At 32.1% G+C, this 25,597-nt stretch overlaps 2 long non-coding RNA genes across 3 annotated transcripts; one reads left to right on the top strand and one right to left on the bottom strand.

The window, feature by feature from the left end:
- Positions 1-3,732: 3,732 nt before the first annotated feature.
- On the top strand, positions 3,733-14,959 carry LOC143248349 (uncharacterized). The gene is made up of 3 exons (XR_013026931.1): positions 3,733-3,863; positions 10,652-10,767; positions 14,825-14,959. It is a non-coding gene; the product is annotated as an uncharacterized LOC143248349 (long non-coding RNA).
- Positions 14,960-15,174: 215 nt separating this feature from the next.
- On the bottom strand, positions 15,175-23,790 carry LOC143248348 (uncharacterized). 2 transcript variants are annotated; one of them, XR_013026930.1, is made up of 4 exons: positions 23,693-23,790; positions 20,358-20,476; positions 18,231-18,383; positions 15,175-15,508 (listed from the first exon to the last, which is right to left on the bottom strand). It is a non-coding gene; the product is annotated as an uncharacterized LOC143248348 (long non-coding RNA). The 2 variants fall into 2 exon arrangements; XR_013026929.1 differs by having other exon boundaries at positions 15,175-18,383.
- Positions 23,791-25,597: the final 1,807 nt, after the last annotated feature.

The raw sequence follows: 25,597 nt of genomic DNA, 5'->3' as shown, positions 1-25,597 counted from the left end.
GTAGTTATTGAACCTGTTAATACATTAAAAACACACACATACTTGAATGTCAGGCCAAAAGAACAACAATAAACACTTTCCCAAGTCCATGAAAATATTATTAAAAATAAACAGTTTTTTGAACAGAACATCACAGAACTAAAACGTGATCCTGACACAAACAGAAGAAAAATCGGAGAAACTTTATTTATAAAATCAAACAATCTCATTGTTAAAAAACTCCCAAACATGTCTCTATATATCTTTGATAGTTCTTCCTCGTATGTTCCTTAGTTTATGTATTTTGCATGAAATATTATACAGATTTTATATTGATTCGTCATTCTATTGTTTTTGTTTAACTATACCTAAATATTTTAAAATTCATGGGGATTAATATTTATTTGACAAGAAACTCACTTAAAATAAAAATGTATCTCAGGACGGCTGATGTGGGTGTTAACACTGTTGTAAAACTGTTCTGAGATACATTAATATTTACATGAATAAGTAACTACAATCAGTTCTATAATTTAAATACGTTGTTAGATTTTTAGTATTGATTTAAATACTAAAACGTTCTTTACTATAAAAACTTGTCTTCTTTATAATGATGGCAACAGTGATCGAAACATCGTCCCTGTTCTAACAATTAATATTACTATGAAAGTTGTACTAAAATATACTTTATCAGTCAGTGAACGTAAAATGAAACTATTAGTATATTCAAATTCAATGTTTTATTTCAAAACTTGTACTGTATACAGTAGGAATTTACACATTTTGATAAAAATTTAGAAAAACTACATTACACACTTTGTCCTTGTGTCTCCACAACACGCAGTTGTCGTCCATTCTGCAAAGTTTAATCAAAATCTACCTTTATACTCCAGATATATATGTATTATTATTATTAATCAATAGTTTGACGTAACGTGTGTTCTACAGTATATGCACAGTTATAAACAGAGAGCTCTGATCACGTGACTGTGTGACGACATGGGAAAGTCGCCGCAATTGTCAAAACGGGAAAATACATCCGAATGTTACTGACAGTTTGTTTGCTTGTTTTGAACTTTGCGCAAAGCTATTCAAGGGCTATCTGCGCTAGCCGTCCCTAATTTAGCAGTGTAAGACTAGAGGGAAAGCAGCTAGTCATCACCACCCACCGCCAACTCTTGGGTTACTCTTTTGCCAACGTATAGTAGGATTGACAGTAACATTACCCCCACACGATTGAAAATGAGAGCATGTTTGGTGTGACGATTATTCGAACCTGCGACTTTCAGATTACGAGTCTAGCACCCTAATAACTGGACTATGTCGGACCTTCTGATTTAGAAGTGTTCTCTCTGTCAGTCTGTGAATACAATAAAAATAATTCAAAACGTTTATTTAAAAGACAGCTATAAGTGTTCGCGTTTTCATTTTTTATTTTTGTTTACAGATTACGAGTCGAACGCCTTAACCCACTTCACCATGCCGAGCCATCACTGACGGATAATTGCCAACTTCTCAAACAATGCTCGAGAGCTGTTATTGTTTTAATTGCTCAAATAAGTGTAAAAAGGCCTCAGGAATCTCCTTCCATGAGTAAGTATTTATATTTATGAACTTTTCTTTCAAAATGAAAGCTTTGAAGCTCGAGCAGTTGCAAATTATAGTCTGCTTTGCATCTGTCAAGGCCCAAAGGGCCAAACTGTATTGTAATGTATCAATTTCTACTAGATCTACTAGGCTATACACCGTAGGGCTAATTAAGGTATTGGACGTCAGAAATGAATTTGATATGGTACTGATGTATACTGAGGTATTACATATACCAGTATTTAGGTATGAATAAGCGATCAAGCAGCCAAATCATGAATGACAATGGCCGCTTGTGGAAATTAGGCGCAGACTAAGCACGTTTCTTGTCCTAATGCTGTTTTTTCTTGTCCAATTTTAAATTTGAAAAGAAGATTTTAAATAGATGTAGCAGAGAGATGTCAGAAAGTGTATCCTTAAACTCAGTTACAGTACAATTTTATTTTTAGGTTCCCTTCTGATGAAGCAGTTCGTCAACAATGATTGAAGAATGTAAGTCGTGAAGAATTTCAGGCATCACAGGGTGCGCAGTAAAAACCTTCTGGCAAAATGAGAGGTATAAATCTACTGTCAATACTTGTTAATCTTTTTTTAAAAGAAAACTCATATTTTTATTTTTGAAAAATAAACTCAATGACTTTACGACTTCTCGTATAACATATATAAAATATATAATAATGACTGCCTATGTTTGTTACTGTTTACAGGACACGTATATTTAATTTTCGCTCTGTTTAAAAAATGAGATAACAACTAACAACCAATGGCCTTTTTTGTGAAAACCTGCTTAGCTTAAAAAATAATTTTCATCTATTTCCAGGAGTGCACCCAAGAGACATAAAAGAACATGACATATTAAAGTCTAAACTGAACCCTCTGGCAGTGCCTACCATCATCCCAGGTCATCCTCGATATAAGCAAGTTGTACAATCACAAAGTAGACCACTTTCAAGAAAACGAGTTCCTGAAATCAAGCAATCATATCCGGTACCTGCCAAGAAAAAGAAATCATGTGTCGAGCATTCATACTGTTCAATTGTCCCAGTGGAAGATCAGCTTGAAGCAGTTAAAGACAAGCTAAAAAAGTACAAAACTATTAAAAAGTATGCAAGCAATAGATGAAAAGTAAAACTGATTCTATCGCAAAACTGCTACAAATTCTAACATGATGCCCTTTCAAGTGTTCGTCTGTCTGTCTTCGGTGAGATGACTGAACATTGTGCTGATCATGACCCACAGGAGGAAGATCATCACGTCACACAATTTGTCAGGTTGATCAGTAGACTATTTTACAAAATACTCGTGCATCACCATGGTTGTTCGATATATCAATAACAGAGAGGTCTTCCGTCGTCATGAATTGACGAAGACTATTTTATTCTTGCATTAGTAATGAATCTGCATTTTCGACAGAATAATGATGAACAATTTTCTACAGTAGTTCATTTGTTATATGGATGTTAAAATCAAAACTGGATGTTGCAATAATTCTTTTTCTATTATTGCAAAATGTTATAATTCGAAGAACTCCAAAAAGAGCAAATATGAATACTTTGTGTGTGTATACCAAAATAGTTACTATTATGAAATACTTGGTGATCAGTTAAACTATTAAAAATGTTATGCATAATGTCTTCCTTTTATGTATGAGGCCCTGAGCTTATCATACATTTACATTTTATTCTATTAATTTATGTAAAAATTGCTAAACCGTGTATGTCTCTTTAAAGTTGTTATATATATATATAATACTGCACAATAATGTGACACTGTAAAAATGATTTTATATTTAATATATATAACATTCACACATATAGGATGTACAATGTAGTAGTAGTATTTGAAACAAAATAGATGCTTAATTAGCTGTGCTGTTACCTTATAAACAAAAAAATTGTCAATAATATATAATAATACATATAATTATAGTGTATATATTTTATAAATTAGCTGTGTTGTTACACAGGTGTTTCTTTTGTTCTGAAGGTCCATACATTCACCTGTAACATGTGTAAATTCTTTCCTCCTATATGCCTATTCTGAAATTAACATTGTAAAATTTAATACATCTTTGGCATTGTATACATATGATGTAACTAATGCCAGTTGGCATACCTCCCAACCAGTTAGTTTAATAGTTTAATAATAGTTTATTTTAAATGGTTAGTTTAATAGTTTTAATTTGTAACTTCATTTTTTTAATATATCAAAATAAGACATCCCCCGAAAATAAGCCCTAGTGTCATATTTTGGAGTGAAAATTAATATAAGCCCTGTCTTATTTTCGGAGAAACATGGTATGATTATACGTATTATTATATTTGGTTTGTTGTTGCTCTAACATTAAAGCACAATTGTAATACTAACTATGTAGCTACACTAACATATTACATATATAACTATTTTATGAGATACAAAAATAGTGAGGACTATAATATATTTTATGATGAGCTTTAAAAATAAATAGAATGAAAATAGAAGCTGTTAAGAAACAATAATAATTGGAAAGGATAAAAGACAGTGTTAAAAATATATTTTGAGACTGTGTGATACTCCAGAATATGGAAGTGCTAAATAGTTTCAGACCTTTTGGTATAATATGTTGTTTCTTGAATGGTAGTTTACTTTTAAGTTCCATCCATTGTCTCTGTTCATTTATGAATTTCTTTTTATCCAAGAGTATAGATTATATATATTTTCTCTCTTTAAAATGTGGTTGTTTGTAAGATAAAAACTTTAAATGTAGGTTAACGTGCACGTGTCACGACGTTTGGAGTGTTATTTTCAAAAGTTTTGCTAAATAACATGTTTACCACTTAAGTCAATGAGATTGGCAGCAAAACGTAGTTTATTATTTGAATTTTAAAATTATATACGTGTTAATTTCTTAATTTAGAAGAAAATATATAGAAAAAAAGTATCGGTTATTGTGTCACATAACACGTCCAGTTGTCTTACTGCTCAATTTCTAGTTATTACGCCCATTATGTAATATTTACAAGTACCGGAGGATTTAGAACTCGAATATGAAATATATACAAGCTAAATATAAAATAAGAACCTCCCGCCTCAAAAGCGAAAGAAAGAATGTTGCCGAAACTGTAGATGTGTAATGAAAAAGTCGTTGCTCTGAAAAGGAATGGGATTTTTTCAACCCATATATACTTTACTTAGAGACCGTACTAAATTACAGGGATTTTGAGGATATTAATTCAGTAATTTGATATATTTTTCATTTTTAAAAAGTTAATGTTTGAAGCCTACAAAAATGATCTCCACACTCTATCCACAAGGCTAAATAAGGCTTAGAAACGCACGTGCTGTTGTTCTATGCACGAGCAAAGTATCTAGAAATAATGTTTTTCAATGCATTTCTCACTTACTTTTTATGTTTTATGGAATCTAATTGAAATTTAAACATTTATGATTAATTAATAATATGTATATTTATACACATACGTGACGTAGGTAACCGAAGTATTAATGTAATTTCCAGTATTCTTTTGTAAACTAATTACTTGTTACGCTTACTGCATTTGTGTTATTATAATTTTATAAACTAAGGTAAATTTAAAACCACGTTCGAAAATTTACAACTTTAAAATAAGAGGACAGCAAATTTTATAAGTACGTGCCCAAATACCATCTTCATACACATACGCTGCGAATACACATTCTGGTAGTTATACTTATAAATATGATCATAAAATAAACAAACATTTAACATGGTTAAAATACAAACTTAGTAGCTTTATGTAAGAACTGATTATTTCCACACACTAAAAAGAAAAACTAAATGTAAATAACCTAAAGCAAAATGTTCCACTAGCTCCTTGACTTTTGTAGAAAATAACTGATGTTGTGAGAGGGCACACGTACTAAGACTTGAGAAGCAAATACACACACATTTAGTTACTATAATTATTTGCAAAGGAAAATGAGAAACCTGGATTTCTTTTCTTCAAATAACTTGTTTAACTAGTGGAAATTGTCCTAGGAGACCAAATAACAAATACTAAACAAATTTTAATAATTTTAATTTCCAGGTTTTTTAGCTCCCTGATCATTTCAACAACTTAGAATGCTTGTGCCATAAGTACATTCACTTCATCCTTCATGGAATATTGATTCATATTTGAATATTTATCTTAGTTCTTTAATATTCACATTAACTCATCTTGTCAGACTTTACATCACACTAAATTTCATACTGTACAATATTCCAACAAAGAAATTCCACAAAAGAGTAAATTTTGTTACTGTCACTTACTGACTGGGATTAGTCATCAGTGTGTTCTCACTAGTTACTTCTCCATCATTTGAATTTTTTGGATTCTCCCTTGTCTTCTGAACAAATTCATTTTTGCTGAAAAAGTTAGTTTCATTCAAAATGTCTTATTTTTACATGATACAAATTAAAATTATTCAAAAATAATGTGTTTCATTTTTAAAAATGACTACAAATACAGAGATGAATTTTTTTAAACCAATATTTTAACTCCTTTCCAAAAGCAAAATTTCTATAAAGGTTCTAAATTTAAATATTTTATAAGCTCTGGTAAAATTTAAGTAAGAGAGAGATTATAGACTTAATTAATGGCAAAAAAATCCTACAACTTACTGTAGTTATTTTGAATTGAAAGCTACTTAAAACAAGGTTGAATATTTATGTTAAGATCCCCCCAAAAGTACATGTTTGATAAATTTGTCAACAAAATTTAATTTCACATAAAACAACTTATTTTGTTGCACTGTAATCCTTTCCCAGTTCTGTGCTTTATGCAAAATAAAAGTGAAGACAGTTTTTAAAAGTATGTTGAGCTGCATTGTAAAAAATATCTAAATGCATAACTTGGTATAAAATAACCCACTTCTCGATAATGGGAATATCAGCTGAATATGACCTGTTCATGAGTATGTCATCTTTAAATATTCCACAAAACTGGGTTATATGCAAACAACTGCTAAAGATGTGAAAGTAAAATATAAATTGTAAAATAAAGTTAGAACTAAAAAGAAAATCAGGTAAAAAGGCCTATGGCCCAAAAGAAAAAACAAAAAATATCAAATCTGCCAATGTCACCTTTGTTTATGATTTCGTCCACTGTAAGGTATATGCTTGAAAAAAATTTCTACAATGGTGCTGCTGCTTACAGACATGACAGTGAAAAGTGTGCAACTGTAACAAGTGTGACTGAATCTACACACTGATGGGTCGGTATTAATTAAAAGACAGATGAGTTTAAAAACTAAAAATAATGCATATCCTATTTACAACAATTTTCTTTTTTTGAATTTTATGGAAACAAGGTGGCTGGAGAGTAACAGTAGGTTTAATCTGGTAAAGCTTATGACATTGTTCACCTTAATCCAACTACCACACAACTGAGCCTTGAATGGAGACCACTAGTTCACATGTAGGGCAAGCACAGCTGTGACAGCATCAGAGCAGACAGAATCAGCTGCAGTATCAGCAAGCTCTTTTCCACAAATACTGACAGCCAGGTATCCATAAAAACTGGATTGAAACAGATGATAAACAAAAATGGGCCAACTGTCATTGAATATTGACAAGAAAAGGGTGAGAACTAAGACTAAGTAATTACAGGGTTAGCAGACAGCTTAGACAGTCAGTGTAAGTAGTACAATCGATGTACTTCAAAGCTTTTGTGTGATCCAGGGCAAAAGAAATGACATAATTTGATAGAGAACACAAACTATAAAGAGGAACCTCTGAGCTGTAACAAAACATCAGACCCCACAAAGGCACCTGATTTTGAACCCTCTGTAATAAACAGAAAAAGGAAATGTTTGGCAGAGAAGATCATACCTCTAATCAAGAGTATCTACCTTCCTCAGATGACTCAAGGAAAGGTCACAAGTGGGTATGGTAATTAGCCACAGTTGGATGGGCTGATTATTGGAGATAGCAAATATTATTCAATTTCAGGCTCTATTCAGCCAGCTGCACCTGGATATGAGAGCCAAAGGAAGGAATAAAAGACCATCTATTACAAAAGAGCATAGCCTCCTCAGGTAGGAAGATAACTTTAAGTGGGATGCTCTGTAAGAATTAAAGCTTGGTAGCACATGTAGAGAAAGTTAACAACAGCAGAGATGATGTGGAGGAGGATTTCTGGGGCTGTGCACAAATTCTGGATTGGAGAAATGTGGAAAGCCACTGTGCAGAGCTAAACCCACAGACAACAAAGGGGGTCCAACATCTTTAAGACAAAGGCACCGACAGAACCATTGATCAGAGATCCATAATTAAGTTTGGATCGAATGAGGGTACAGTAGATACTGAGGATACAAAACATTGATCCACTTCAACAGGTTGGAGAGGGCATGGAGGATGTTCACTGCTCTTTTACATTTCAAAAGGTGCTTGATGTGAGAAACAAAAGCAAGTTTACAATAAAAGAGTCAAGAAGTTTTGCCACCAACAAGGTTTACTTCCCAATAGAGTTCCACCTAATTTCTAAGTGATGTTTGTCCCATGGTCTGGGAGAAAGATATAGTAACACCATTTGCTGCAATCCATTTCAACAGGCAACAGAGAGCAGTCAGTTATAGAACGCAAGATTTATTGAAAGCCAACTTCTAACATGAAATGCAAAAGTTGTCAAACAAAGAGGCTGTTTGCAATTGTAGAAGGAAGATGTTGAGTAATATCAATGATTATCATGCTGAAAAGCATGACCTTCAAGGCACAGCATTGAAGGATTCCATGTTACTGTGTAAAAAAGGGAAAGGGTGGAATCCACAGTGTTGTGTAATCAATAGTCATGTGAAAATAATACAAATAAGAATGAATAAGTGGCCAAGTAACTCATATGAATGGAAGTCAAAAACAAGATGTACTCTTATTTGAAGAAGGCTTCCCTGATTCAGGTTAAGTCAAATGAGGTGGTCCACAGTGGAGCTCTGTCAACAGAACCCACATCAGGTGGGTGAGAAGAGGTTGTTTGATTCATGGAACAAAACTAGACAAGCATTAGCCATTCTCTCTAAGACCTTACAAAGATAGCTATTCAAAGCAATTTGCTGATAATTAGTAGGAATATTGGTATCTTTCCCAGGCTTAGAAAAATAAAGGACAATAGCCTTGCATCAATCATCAGGAAAAATGTTCTCCTGCCATATCCAGTTAAAAATAACCAGAAGAAGAAGAGAGGCAGGAGAGAGATGGCGTAGCATCTCGCAGAGAATGTCATCAGGTCCAAACAATGTAATACAAGACCAATGAATAGAGAGCTTAAGTTCCACCAGTGTAAATGGGCAGTTTAAAAGGAAAGAGGCAATCACTGTGCTAAAGACTTAATGGCCACAATTGCAAGGGTAAAATACAAGTGATGAAAAGATAAGAAAAGCACCATCTGAGAGTACTGGCAATGGTCCATACATCAACAACTTCATGTACATGAGAAAGCAAGATAAAGAGAGCATAAGTATACCTAGCAATGCCTTTCCAAATCTCCTGTGAGAATTTGGAATTGGTGGTAGAAGAGATGACAGTTGTGAACGTAATTCAAAATTCCATTTGGCTTTGATGTTGGAACTACTAAACATGTGTACAAGGCCAGGGAAGATTAGTGCAGTTTAAAAAGAGTGATACATATTAAAGATATATCTTTAAATCTGGCCTCCTGTCTGCCAGCAGGCACAAAGGCTCAGAAATGGGCCTGGGATAATACAGGAAATGTGTAAAGGTTTTGAAAAAGAACAAACAGCTGTTTGAATCATACAATCAATTACTGCCTCTTTGCAATCAAACAGATGGAAGATTAACAACAGAAGGACCAAGTTTTGGGAGAGAGGTGAAAGAAAACCAATCAGCCTAGTCCAACTTTTACTGTGACACTTAAATGTACCATACTTGCAACTCATCATCTGACTACCTGCCATTACCCAGTAGTAAAGATACACCCTTAACTGACAAAGAATGCCAAACACTTTTAGTAAGAAATCTCAAGACTGAGTCAGATTGTAAATAAACTTCATGCTGTAACATACTTAAAGCCACCTTCACTGTCCAAAGCTAAAATAAATTCCCCTGTGACTGATTCAATAGAAAAAAAGCAGTGTCTCCTGCAACAGAGTAGCCCCAGTATCCAAGAATTTTAATAGGCATGGGATTAGATCTATTGTTAGTAATGGACACAAATGACAAACTTATCACATATGTAGACCCACAATGAATTATACAAGTAAACAAGAGCATTAGGTAACAGTTTTATTCTTTTTCATTATTGTAATTTGTGAATGTTAAACTCTGAAAACAAACAGGATCATTATAACATATCTGACTGGACTTCATACCTACTTCTGGACTTAACTGGCAACTTCGACCAGATACAGAAGCAAAGGAAGACTTGGGACCAATACTGAAATTGCAAATAACTACTATTTTCATTTCTGTGAAGAGAAAAATTTATATTTGTGAGCTTGTTGAATCTATGCAAGTTAAGGCAAAACTAGCCATTTTAACAATCTGTTGCAAAGTTTAAATTTTCCTATCAAAAAAGTGGCATTCTTAACACGTTAAGTTTCTCCATCAAAATCAATTGTTTCAGACTTTCAAAGTTATCATTCACCTTTCAAGATAGGCATCACCTTTCAAAATACTTTTCTTGTGGAGGAATTTCACGTGTTTGGTTGTTGTGCTATCGACAATTATAAATTTTTTGCACATATGCTTCATGAACTAGTTCTTGAGCTTTAAGAATGGCAGATTATTTTATAACAGTTTTGTACAATTGTCAGTCAAAAGTGAAATAAGCTACTTGAGATTTGCACCTAATGACACACCAGAAAAAATATCTAAAATAGGCAACTTGAAGTGCAGATGTCATGTAACAGACAAGCTGATATTGAAAATTAATATTATCTGAATGGCATATATTAACAATAAATTGTAATTAAATTTATATGCAACTATAACCCTTCAGTCACTCTGCTTTAAGTCTGCAAAATTTCAATGCTAAAAACTGTTTAAATATCTGTACAAGAATACGGACAAGAAATTCGTAAAGTTGCTTTTGTTGCAGCTGCTTTCACTCCTTTCTCATCTATATTTTTACAGTCTGCAATGTCACAGCCATCCATACCATAAGAAGAGTAAGTGCTATCTCCAGACTGCAGTTGAACTAGTATCCAATGCTTTTGTAATATTATAAAGCAAAACAAACACCCACCCAGGTTTGCCTTTTTTCCTTATATTTAAGCTGTTTAAAATTATGCTTTTAAGAGTGAGTAGTCAGGCTACATGTTCATAATTGATTGTCACTGGTGCAGTATTGTTTACCCAATTATATAACAAGTTCTTGCACAAATCATTTTACAGTCAGGTCATTTTACAAGCAAACTTGGGGTTATTGTAATAATCAGTTGTGCATTTTATCACAGCTCTCATATTTTTTTATGATTAGTTAACAGACAAGTTGGTTTGTTCTTAAAGTTTACTAAAAAAAGGGAAAAGACAACTTTAAAGTTAATTATAATAAAACAACATACAAACTTTACAACAGCTTCTCTTGATCTATACTACTGTTACTTAGCAGCAAACATATTACAGAATTAACAGGATTATTTAAAAAACGAAGCAAAATAAATGAATAATTTAGTGTTGTAAAGTTTTATTTGTTTTTGGAATTTTGCATGGAACTAGCAACCTCCTATTTAAAAGTCAGACTAGAGGAAAGGCAGTTACTAGTTACTACCAACTAGTAACTGTTGTGCTATTCATTATTCTAATGCTTCACAGTTAATAACTAAGCTTCCTAAATAACAAATAATGCTGAGTTTCAGCAAGTTGCCAATATTATTACAAATTTTAACTTTCATTAGAGATTTTGCTATAATTGTCTTGAATGCTTTTTGTTCTGCATAAGGCATAGTCACACAGTTCCTATGAAACTACAGTCTGCATCACAGTTTCTCAAAATGAACATTGCCACTTCCAAAAGATATCCTAAAGCCAGACCCTTTCAGATCTCTCAAAAGAATACCTGAAGATCCTATTGTACATATTATTGCTGAAAACATCTGTTATCCACCTTCCATTAGGGTCTGGTGATGCTTCCCAATATCTGTGATCTTAGTAATGTTGTCACCACAAAACTACACATATTTGATGGACGGCCACAATCCCTGCATTACAATGCAGCTGCATCTTCTGTAGGGTTTCAACTACCACTACCCATAATGCAATAGTATCTCATGTAGGGTCATCACCAAACTAAAATCATTATTGCTTAATGTAAGGTTGTCACCTGACTGCAGTGCAACAGAATTTTGTGTAAGACCACCATCACTAACAACTTCATCTGACATGCATGCAGGAACCACATCTTTATGCCATATTGCATTCACCAAATTAAGATGCACTTTCACCTCCCATCAGATGAAATTTCCATTGGTAAAGCACATCACTTAGCATTCAAACTACAAAAATACAATTTTGCCGACCATCAATATTTTCCAAATATTCACAAATCATCTAATGATCAACTGTTGCTTTTGCAAACAAAGGCAGAAACACAATCTTTTGATGTTTACCAAATATGCATCATTTTGCTCTGGATACTTCAGAAACTCAATGAAGAGTTATGAAAAACTAGAAAAGCATGCAAAGTACTACTTGTCAACCTGCAAGTTAACATTGCAGCAATGTTGTCTCAGAAATGTACCACAATAAAAAATTGGCAGAATGCTGCTACTCAAGTCTGTATTCAAGGAGAAATGGATATTACTGGCAATGTGCTTTAGTTACTGAAAACTAGAGCAAAGGATGTGGCCAAAATACATCAATGGATTGACTTGGAACAGTATCCAAGCCAATGGCATAATCAATGAACTACCAGAGATAAGAGAAAAGACCATCTTTTTTCAGCATCATCATGAACGAATAAATTAGAGAATGTCAGAAAAAAAAGAAAAAAAAAGGAGCAATTTTGGTGATGGGACCAGTGTCCCAGTCCAACATGAGGAATCAGATAATTTTACCAAAATGCATAAAGTGAAAAACAGATGTAGAGATAATAGCTTAAGTGTCAAAAGATATTTTGACAACTGCATCTCAAACAATGCATTTTAAGTTGTAAGTCTTATAAGGGTTTATTTGCTATTATTCATCATTGTTACAGTTTATGAAAGATAATTTTGTTCCAAAAAATGTATTGCTCAACTATCATTAGAAAAATATGTTGTTTTTATAAAAGCTGCTCTCATAATTATTGCACTTTCCCACAATTTTGTTTTCATTTCATGAAAGCATATCAGCTTTATTTGAAGTATAAAAGTATAAAAATTAAAGGAGCAATAGTTACTGTAAACATAGGAAAGCCAGTGAGAGTTTAACTGGGAACACCCATCCACTTTGTTAAGAGGCAGGTCTTGCTCTGAATCATTTCCACTTAACATTTTGACACACACACACCAGCATCAGGCTTTTATAAAACTCAAGTTAAATACTTATACTTGTGGGAGAGAGTCCTTTGTAGGTAAACACAGGACCTGAAATGTACACAGGTATGAGGGCTAAATAAAATGCAAGTTCCAGAAGATGGACTTGCATAGCTATCCTTAACTTTGAACTGGTAAATTACAAAATGACAGCTAGTCCTAGTTGATAGCAACAACCCACTGCAAGCTCTTAAGCCAAAAGGTATGATTTTAAAGTGCAGTGTAAAATAATTATTGGTATTTGGTCTTGCAGATATCAGAAGATTCTTCTCTAACCCAGTAGCTAATAATAATCATTATATGGAACATAAGAGCAAAATAATAAGTGAAAAATTACATAATTATTGTGAATGTTTTATCTGTTCACATAAGAACCAATTTTTCCACTGCTCTTTGTTTTGTTTATTCTCATTGCTAAGAAATATTTTACTTTACAGTATATTTTCAATGTGCTTTTTACGTTCAACTTCTATTACTAATATGTATTTGATACTCATAATCACATACTGGAGCTTTCCAAAACCTCTTATTGTGAAGACCAGAAAGGCATGGTTCAGATAAAAACTAAAAATACAAGGACTAGGAGAAGCAGTCTTCTCTGACAGCTTTTGCCAATAATGGAAGAGCTATATCAATGTTATCCTACATCCTCTGGACAAAGATTATTAGTATACATAACAGCAGTCTGGGTGCAACCTCTGATGCTTACTTTCTAGTCTGCAGTATGAGAAGAGAAATGTAGTCTGACATCTCAAGATTTAGTAAGAGACCTTGATGCTCAACAGGCAGACCTAATATCACAAGGAACTGGTTTGAAAACACAATAGACAGACAAAATCCTAGTGTCTTACTGTCAAATCTAGTAGACCTCAAAGTTACTCAGAAGCCATTTAGGCCAGCTAGGTGAAGGTGACATAAGAATGTGTTCAGTACCTGAACATGGAATATGATAAAGGCAGATCCCTGTAGATCACAATTATGATGTGCATTGAATGCATTACATTATTCTGCACAAGATACACTCAATGATCCCACAGTCATGATGACAATGACAATAAAAAAGAAGCCATGTATGACGACAAATCAATTAACTTTAAATCTTTATTTTAAAAAAATTCTTTAATTATTAAGAAAGTTTAAATGCTAAACAAATGAACTTGTGGATAGTTTAATTTCATAACAATCTTAATCAGCTTGATTTGTTTAGTGCTAAATTTGTATTAAAAATTTTAAGTTGTTTCGAAACAAAAGACAACAGTGGTAGATAAGTTAGTATTCATAGATGTATGATTTATCATTTGTTCTTGTTTTCAATGGTCAGCAGAACTATATTATTTAGACCAAATACAAACACATAGCCTAACGTTGCTGAGAAGAACATGAAACAACAGAAATAAGGACTTAAAGATTTTTTTGAAGTTAAATAATGAAGAAAATTACATAAAGAAACTGTGCATCAGAAGATTGAAATCAAAGCCAAATATTCATTATTTGTCAATTAATTTCTTGGGAAGTTAAGTTTCATTCACCTTTCATTGAATCGAAATTTGATACATAAACATTAGGGTGGAAGAAATGGTAGCAGATAACCTATTTAAGTTTGCAACAAGTTCAGTAAACATGATCAGCCTATATACATATTGTAAAAGCAAATTAGTGACTGAAATAACTAAATAGCAGGTATTTAAGCTCATTTACAAGTTGATAATATTTCATAGATACAATATCCATTATTTTATGTGTATTATAGTTGAATACACTTGCATACTGAATCTGTTGTCCTTCTTTCAAGATGGTCAGCTGTGAAGCTAGAACACCAGAAGCACGACACTCCAATAACCCTTTTGTTTCTTCTAATGCAGTTTTATTTTCAAATTGTATTATTTCTGGTTCGGCTATAATAAAAGCCTGATTAAAATATCTGATACATCTTAATAAGAGTAACTGATTTTAATAAAAATAAAACACTGATGATTAAACACCAAAAACTATTTCTGAAGATTCATCATGTGAAGCATGTGTAATGTATTAGAACTAGTGCCTATCACTACTGTTGTTAATTATTGGTTCACATGTTTTACAATCTCATGTAATTTCTTTTAAAGTGGATTGAAATGGATGAAAAGAATTTAATATGGTTCTAACTTCATAAAACAAGCAATTTTTATTTAAGCATTTCACATAACATTTAAAATTACAAAGCAAAATAAAAATGTTATGAAATTCAATATTAAACCCTCACAAAAACTTAGATAAGAAAACTAGTGTATAATTCGTCAAAAATAACAAGTACTATCACCCCCCAACCCATAATCTCTCGCATCATAGCTAAATGAAATAATTCAATTTTGGACAAATCAAGCTTAACATGTAGGTTCCATATTTGCCGATACTTTCCAGGGTCCAAAAAAGAAATGTCCTGATGTCCCATTCTCATTTGTATGTGTAGCCGTTGTGTCCCATCCAACAAGTGGCCCTTTTAAAGTAAAAGAGATCATGACTCACCAGTGGTCATGTTGGAGCTAACATGTTAACTAACAAAAACAGAAAAGTGCAGCTGAGGCAGTCAAACATTTACTGGCTCACAAAAGGAATTTACCAAAATTAAGATTAACAACTAACATGTAAAAAAGGAAGAGCATTTTGATCAGTGTTCCAACAATTACTTTCATCGCAATATCAGATTATGCTTTTGTTGCTATGTACTGAAAGTATAAAATGTATAGATAAAACTGAAAAAAAAATGTTGATTAGAGAGCTTTTGCTTTGTTTTAATTTAAAAAAAATTGGAGATAACAGAAAATAGCTTAATTCAGAAAATGTTATATTTGAATAGATAGTTTTACTTCCACAAGTTTTATACACGTGGCTCTAAGTTAGGTGATCTTGTACTGTCTTTACACTCGCTACATAAAGGATTTCATGGTACATCATCCTGCCAAATAAAACTGTAATGGACAAAGTAATAGAACTATTCTATCTGGATAAATGCATTTTGGCTTTTGCAACTCTCATTTCAAGAAATCAAATGCAACTTGACAGACACTGGCTCTTATGCAGGATGATTTTCAAGTTATAGTATTGATTAAACTTTTACTTGTGGTAAACATGAAATCTAATTCAAAAACAATCATTTGATAAATCTTCACAACTTTGTCTATTAATTTACTAAGAATAAGACTATCTCAATTTAGACAAACACCAGTTTTAAAGTACAAAATATACAACCAAATGTTTCACACCATTAACAATAGGTAAAATTGTATGACTATCTTTAAACAATAGATTATTTGCTTTTTTACCAGTTCATTATTTTAAAGCAAGTTACAGCCTTTGAAGTAAAAAACTTTGTACTGTTCAGAGCTAATATTTTTTCCTTCAAATACCTACATTATGAGTAATAGTTCAGTCACACTGTTTCACTTAAGCCTCTTTTAAAGAATCAGAACTATCTTCACTAGTAGTATAACCTCATTTTCAGCTATGCCAATCAACTTCATGATGTAATGGAATAACATAACTATCACCCATTGCATGTCCAAAATGTCCTTGACATTGAGAAAATTTGAATGCAGAACCAATTCTTTTATATTCTGAGAGTACGCACCCTTACACATAAGGAAGCAGTGACATGCAACTTAAGAGAATTGTATTCAATCTTTAAAACAATGTTCCTACACCTCTACTGAGAATTGAAAATCTTAAGTTTAATCTCATTTCAAAAGCACATAATCTCTTGGTAGATAATATAGTAAGTAATAATAAAAAAACTCAGTTTAGTGGTGAATTTTCTGAACAGTGTGACAAAATCAGCACACAGTCAAATCTAACATCTGTAATAACTAACAATTTTCAGTTTCCACAAGAATAATTGGCTTACAGATTTTAAACGAGTTAAAACTTAATTCAAATTGCTATGTTGTTGCAAAAATGATCAACTAGCAAAATTTGTAGAAGTTAAATTAGAGCTATGTTAAAATTAAGTTCACCTGTGAATGCAAATGAACATGAACATTTTAATGTTGTCAGAAATCTGAAATTTCAGTTATAAATTCAATCCAACAACACACTTCATTTCAAAGAAAACAGAAACGTTTCAAATTCTATACATGCAACAATCCATTCCTCTGAACTTCTGGTACTCAAACTAAAATCAAAGTTAAGATTTAACTCTTCCCCAAACAACCTTACACATTCCACTAACAGCAAACCTGTTTAACAACTACCTCTGTCCAGATCTCTGAACTCTGGTGTCTGAAAGCTACAAATAATTTCTTCCCATTACAGGCTTACACATGTGGATCTTGAAAAAAGATAATTAACAGTATCTGTCCATGTGTGTAACTACAATGTGTGTTTAGCTCTTTATTGAGAATCCTATACTTTTAATATAACACCAAATCTCATTCTCAACACTAACAACCATGCCACGTAGGTCGCTATCAGGAAACTATTTAAGAGAATAGGTTGTAGCATAACTCAAGCACACAAAGTGAAAACACCAATTCCATCTTTTATCATACTCACAGTAAAGCTAAAAATTAGACTATCCTATAGGTGAAGGAGACATTGGATTCTAAAAAGAAGTCAAAATTAAACAAGCAACCAGATACTACTAAACTTTTACTCATAGTTCAGGCATTTGAAATTATTTAACCTCAAACACTCCATTGTAATATTTTTACTTGCATTATTTGGAACCAATTGATTAAAACTCATTTTATATACAATCAAATGTATTCAGTTGTCAACAAATGTTCCATACAAACATCAATTCATAATTTACAGTGGTATACAACAAAAATAAAAAACAAGAAAGTTATGGTTACTGACAAAACCTTTTAGCCAAAATAGAAAAAGTTGTTCTTTATGGTATTTTTTTTTCATTCAGAAGGATAAGTAAAAATATAGTACAAAAAGGCAAATGTTTAATATGGTAAAAATCACTATCTAAAAGTTACAACTTATCAAAAGTGATATAGAAATATATTCTAAAATATAGAACTGTTTTACTATTTAATATTTGAATTAAATATTTTCCTAGTTATTTATTTGGAATACTGCAAGAATGTGGTGATATATTTACAGTGAAATATTATGTAAATTTCACCTGTGTTTATCTGTTGCAGTAGTACTACTATAAAGGAATGGATCAGACTTACACTAAGTCGATTTTTTTTTAATCAAACAGAACTCACAGAAGACAATAAGCTGCACCTTCCTGTTATCTTCACAAACCTTGTTTTGTGCAACACACGTATAATTTCCTGTATCCTCTTTCTTCAAATTGTTGTGCTTCCATTAACCTCATGAACTACAAATCTTTCTTTGAAGCCCAGTTTAACACCATTCTAAAAAAGTCAAATACAAGTTATATCACAAGAGATTTATGAAGACTACTCAATAAGGCTGAATTATAATTAACCATTGACAAACCTCTGAGATATATCTTATAAACAGTAACAAAAGGTTTATGAAAATTAAAATCTGAATGGCACATTTTCATAAACTTATGGCTAACACAAGTACAATAAAGAGCTGGAATTATATTTCATATTTTGTTACCTAAATAATTACTAATTGTGTTAGCTTTTTTAAATAGTCCTCTAAGCTATTTAAGGATTAAACTTCTTTCAGGTTCCTTACTACTTAGATAATTACTAATGTAAAAAGTAATTCGATATATTTATTACCAAGTTGAATTCTAAATGTCAGTAATTATGTTATACTCCAATGTGAGCCTACAACTATATTCACAGGATCCTTATAATTTAAAAAAACCTAAAAATACCACTTATATTGCTATTAATTCTGTTAATTACTGCTGAATTTCTCATGTCTTTTGCAAAGAAAATAAGTTTTTTTTTGTGACAGCTCTTTGCATCATACAAGATTGTAATAAGCAATAACATACAATATTCAATAAATACAATGCCTTAACATAAATAGTAAACAGTATGCAAACAGCAGATATTTTGAGGATTAAATTCCTTGTGCTATTTTTAAGTAAACTAAGTTATCATTTGAGCTATTGAATGGATCAGCTAAACAATTAGAATTCTTAATCAAATGAGTAGATTTTAATCAAAATGAGAATTGTAAGCAACAGAAGAGCAATAATGTGTGTAGCAGTTAAAGATCATACTACATGGAACAAACTGTCAGAAATGATGTTTGAAAAATTTGTTTGAAACACATTTACAAGTCCTCTTTAGCCTCACTTTGCAATCACAAGAAACTCATTTGAAATAAAAATATAGTCTCAAGATGGCTGGTATGGGTATTGAAACGTGAAGATGACTTAAGAATGTTGAAAAGTTGTTCAATAACTTATTTTAATTAAAGTTTTAATACCCATACCAGCTGTATTAAGAATACCAAAATCTCACTTTGTTTTATAGCGAAAAAAACTAGTCAACAACGCATATATTACTCCTGAACTATGAATCCCTTCAAGGACAAAGGAGGTCAAAAAATTGTTTAGATTACGAGAGGCCTTAAGAGGTGTTAAAGTTGGGCAAGCTTTTTGTTAAGAAATTATTGACAATTTAAGGAAGTACTCTGTTTTGTGTAAAATTAAGGTTGATTTTGAGTCAGTTTGGCAGCCAGAATCTCTTATGTGAAAATAAGTAGCTTTGCATTTCCATATGCAATATCTAAAAACCCTAATCAACATTTTTTCCACTTTCACCATCACAAAAACATTCTTACAGAATTTGTATGGTATAAATGCTTTTTCATCTTTATGCAGTGTTCTGTTTAAAATTACACTACCTTTAATGATGTTACTATACTTATATACTACTTAAAGTTACCATACATTGATATTTTGTTTAGAAGCCAAATGTTAGTGTTATAGCCAACAAAAACTCCCTCTCTCTCTGAACAGTCCATTAAAGTAAAATTGTGTATTTCACATTAATTTCAGTTAACTAAATTTTGTAGAAAAGATAATATTCATCAGTAAATAAGGCTTAAACTTCCAGTTATTAGCTAATGCTGGTTTGTTTAAAATGAAATGAAAGAATTGGTGAAATTCATAAGGCAAGCCTAGTACGATACATACAGAAGCTGTTGAGTGGCTTCATCTTATTTATTACACAGACAGCAGCATTACAGAGAAAAGAAATTTTATTACATCTTTGTAATAATAAAATAGAAAGTTCTCTTAATCAAACAAACAATTTGTTTTACTCTTTTTGGTTTAGCTTTAAAACAGATCTTTTAACGTTGGATCAATATACACGTGTCCACTTTCCATACAGGCTCATTTTTCCTACTTTAGCCTTTGAAAACAAATCTTAATTTATTGAGAAATATTTTACCTCATCAAACCAGCAGTAGACAGGTTCTGGATAACTAATTTCAGTCTTGCAATATAGTTCAATTTCTTCGTTTTCAACTGCTTGTACCTCATTTTGGTACGCTGTGATGTTAGGAGGGACTATACAACAACAAAGGTTTCAGTTAAAAAAACCTTATGATCTGTGAAATCATGGGCTAGGAAAAAAATATAAACTTTTATATTAGTAGTTTTAACATTAAAGTATATTCTAAGCTAGGTGTATGTTGGTATTTATAAAGTTAGAAATCTGTCAAGTTAATATTTTCCTTAACCCTTTCAGTGCTGAATAACAACTTTTAATGTTTGGCATGACGCTGAATATATATGCTTGATATTTCATCTAATTATGGTATCAGTACTAAAAGCATGATATCTCGGCAACAACTCAACAAAAGCCCCTGAAATATTCAGAGATTGTACCCAATACTACATATATTAAATTCAATACATAAGAATAACAGGAATAAAGGAAGGTCGCCTGCCACGCTGAGCCTTCAAGTCGACTGTGGTCACCAACCTCGCCAAAAGGGTTAATTGAAAGTTTATTTCTGATAATACTTTCCTCCACTGACAATATAGCTACTTCTAAATTACAGAATTTCCACTCTTTCCCGATCTTAGCATTGGACATGCTTTCTCTACCACTTTAATGCACTGTATTTAGACACTGTATATGGGAATGTCATTAAGATAATTTAATTACTTTTCAAGACATAAACCAACTTTTAGTGGGGAGGTAGGGTGGTGTCAGTGAAACTAAATATTATTGGAAATACATTTTTAGTTCAGGAAAATGTTAATTTCCAAAACATGTATGCCTCTGCTAACAATATAGCTGGAATCCCACATTATAAAAATGGAGGGGCCAGTGCAGGCATGATCCACATAGAAAGCATGTGTATAGATGGAGAAATAATATTCCACAGTGAGAACATGGAACTTGCGCTCAACCAAGGGTCTAGGATGGGAACTCTTTACTTTCATAATGAGGAAATAGTGGACCTCATTCCATAAACAATGTATAAAACCAACATTGATCAAACAAAAGTGCCAAGCACACCAACTATATAGCATTGCATCAAACCTGAAATATGACAAGTGCCATTCTTCCAGACATCTGAAAAACATACAGGAATCAAACTAGTTGTGCCCCAAACTTTGCTCTCTTCTCCAAGAGTGAAGGAACACACCTTAACACATTGGAAAAAAAAGGCCTCTATCCATCACACCAGAAACTTGAAATTGGTGGTGTTAAGAATTTACAAGTTCTATTAGTAGTGTCTGGAGGGGAGCAACTCATTGAATACTGTGAAATACATGAATCCAAGTTCCACGTTTTTAAAAGCAAACCAACCTGAATTTATCTATCTTGAAGATCTGCAGTAATGGACAGTATTCCCTTTAGTCTCACTCACAATAGTCCATGAATGGCTGTCTGATAATATGGTAACACCATCTGGTAAGTACCTAGTTGGACATACGAAACACTCAATTTCAATAAAGCCTGTTGTAATCTGTCGTAATTATGATAGAAGTGGTTTCTGGTGTGTCACAGTAGGATCCAGCAGAGAAGAAAAAGACCCTGGAAATAAAAGTATGATTGAGGAAAGTACTTAATTCTGGTTAAAGTCTAACAAATATGGTGAAAATAGTAATGGTGGTAGTAAAAAACCCTCAGAAGAGGAAACTAACAGATCATGCAAGCAATGAGATAATGTGAGCTGGTATGTAGAATGCAGTCTTCTGTCTTCCAAAAGGGCAATTCAACTGAGAGGTTAATGACAGATTTGACAAATCTGGTGAAATGCTACACACAATAATCCATCACAGGCCAAGTAAATTAATTTGCAAAACCACCTCATTAGAGTAATGGGAGAAGTAACTTGAATTAGAAGAATTCCAGTAAATGAACAATCAATTTCCCATACCTCAAAATGAGTTAGTAAAAGCCACATAATATCTGAGGGCTCTAAGACATGACAAAGTATCAGAAATGAAACAGTCAAAGACAAAAAGTAGAAACAAACTTAAGTAAAAGCCTAACAGCTCATTCCATGGCTTGAAACCTGATGGGGGACTGGTAGAGCACAATTGAAGTGGGTATTGAAAAACAGCCAGATGAGATGTTGTTGGTGACAAAATGGATTTCTCCAATCTGACAAGGAAGTCTGCTTTTGGGGTTCTTAAAAGATATCAGTTTTGTTAGTTAATAGAATGGTACAAGAAAGAGCCATTTGTCTATATAATAATGCATGCACAAGACCAAAGAATACCAGTGAAGAGCAAAAGCTCAAACAAATATACAGAATACACTAGGAATAGAACTAAATGCAATCAAGATGACCCTTCCAAAAACTTGCACAAACTGACAACAAGAGGCTGGAGTAGGCTGATCAAAATTATCTTCTGTTGAGGCCATCCTAGCAAAAGGGGGAGCCAGGAAAAGAAAATTCTTTACAGCCAGTTCCAGCTAATTTGCAAAAGCCACCTCAAATTCCCAAAGACACTCTTAGACCTCATATAAGATATGATCCATTGAAAGATACAGACACTATCACAGACAACTCTGACCAAGAGTGATTCCTCTCCTGGCTGTTAAACAGGAGAGAGTAGAAGTGGATAAGGTCTGGATGGCTTTTATAACAGAAACATTAACTTGAACCAAAAAAATAACTTAAAACAAACAAAAAATGAAGTAATAAATATAAAACAAATATTCAACTATAGAAACACCAACCATATTCAAAGTCACAACCCAAACTGTGAATGAGCATTACTCATGTTTATAGAACTTCATGCCTAATGCTTTATCAAGAAAATGTGATTAAATTACCTTAAAGTGCTTATATACAGTATCTACACAGAAAACACATTGTGGTTGGAGAATTTCTCAAGTTAGAATTTGCCAAGAACATTTGAACAGGGTATGAAATATAGGAGCAAAAGTGTTCAATGCTTATATGGGTAAAGAAGGGAAAAAAATGGAAACAGATGTGTTTTGGCATAATTTTTATGCTAAACTTTCAACAAATCATTTAAAGTTTAATCAACATTACACACAAGTCAAGAAAACAATACACAAAATAAAGCAAATAAAATTGTTTTTACTGAAGTGCACCCTACAGGTATAAAGAGCCAAAACATGCACTTTGGCATACTTCTTGTTCATAAATTTGAACAATATACATCTCTGATTTAACTTTAACCCAAAATACTGGCCATGAACATGAAATACATTAATGATATGACCACACTGCAATAGATAACTTATCAACATGGTATCCAGTTCATAACAAGTAAGCACAGAGTACATACGTTTCAGTAATGCTCCCAAATGTTTATAATGTTCCTTGTTGCTAGTGTTCACATACAACCAACAAAGACTACAAAATAAAATCACTGAAAGAACATTTCATACTATATGATTCTAAAATGTAGAATAGAGTCTATGATAAACAAAATCAAAGCATAAGAGCAACTGTTAGCATTACAAGCTAAATCAAATTTCGTTATTCAGCAGTATATTTTGAAAAGAAAAAGGTCATTCTTCAATGTATTTACAATATTAGATAAACAGTAAAATTATACCAGAGAAAGAAAAAGAATTACAAAAAATGTATTTCTAATAAATTACCTACTTTATTAGAATACTAAAACCGCCAAATATAGTAGCAAGTTTCTAAACAAGTTATTAGCCAGACATGTAATTAAAGCAAGAACTAAACTTTACAAACAAAATTATGGTTGTTGGAAAGTAAAAATACAACTTGTATTATTAAAACACTGTCTTTATAATTTAAACTAAATCCTTAATTTAATTAAATCTACAACTGTAAAAGGTACTGTACAGTGTAGTAACAATAAATAAAATTAGATTTAGAAAATATAAATGCAACTCTAGTCATTACCTATAATTAGATAAATAGCATTTATGCAAAGATAAAAGTGGTTAATAAAAAAATCAGTCATTTAAGTTCTGTTTATTATCCACAAGTTGAATTGAGAAGTGTCTGAGACTTCATGTAGATGACATTGTTTCAAGTTTAATAGTAGAATATCTACATTTAAAAACTTCAAATAGTATTTGAATATAAATATCCTAAATATTATTTAAGCTATATTGGATCCACATAAAAAAAGTACAAATTTAAAGATTTACATTATTTCCTATTATTAAGAACCATGCAGCAAATGAGCTAGTAAACAAATAAGAACAATTTAAAATCCTTACAAAAGTAAATAACAAAGAGGAAGCCTGTAAAAGCGACAGCTTATTAATGAATAGCTTTAATCAAGTTTAAATCAGCAGAGTAGAAGTTTATTACTAATTATACAAGCATTTTGTATTTTGTAATTATCTAGTAATGTGCTATAATAATTCATTCACTACACTGAAAAATTCATGGTTTTTCCCATAGGGCAGTCAGGCATGCTAACTGAAGATCCAGAGAATTCTAAATTACAGACTTTAATCTAGAACCAAGATCTGGAAAAAAAACACCTGAAATTGATTCACAATCATGTCAAAGAAATATCAAACAAAAGCACAAGTTTGTAATGTAGCATGTAAAACTTATAAAAGTAAAGACTATTCAAAAGTTTGTATTGGGTGTACCCCCACTTTAAGATAAATTAAACCCTAAACCCGAGGTGAAAATCAAACGCTAATGAAAATTAACATACAAAAATTATATTTAGAAAAAACTAAGATTAAAATTTAACTGCATTTCAAATTAGTCTAACTACATTAGAACCTGAACAAAATATTGCATAAAGTAAAATCTTCCCTCCCTAGAGCTTAAACAAACAATTCACTTCCCTAAGTGGAAGTTGAAATACTAAAACTAGTCAAGTCACTCAATGTAAGTGATCAAATTAAAAGGTCTTACTGTCACACATCACCAAAACTGCAATATTAATTCTTGAATACTCCAATGTCCTTTCCTGTTCTTTTAGAACCTTAAAAGCATACCTGATTTTATTTACCCAAATAAAATACAATGAAATAACCAAACTTGCACATGAAACATGCCTCACTTTCAAGATCCTTGTCCATTGAAAGTTGAACTCTACAGCTCAGCTGCCTAGCCCATATGTGATTCAATGAGAAGATAACATGCAACATCTTGAAAGCTATCTTCCATACAAGTTAGTTAATTGGTACTTAAACTAATTTTTGCATAATTCGAAAAAGGGAAGTTAGTGTTACTTGAGCAAATT

This window comes from Tachypleus tridentatus, chromosome 4 (assembly GCF_004210375.1).
Source record: "Tachypleus tridentatus isolate NWPU-2018 chromosome 4, ASM421037v1, whole genome shotgun sequence".
Classification (NCBI taxonomy): Eukaryota; Metazoa; Arthropoda; class Merostomata; order Xiphosura; family Limulidae; genus Tachypleus; species Tachypleus tridentatus.
The sequence above is the reverse complement of the archived record's forward strand: the minus strand, read 5'-3'. Positions and strand labels throughout refer to the sequence as shown.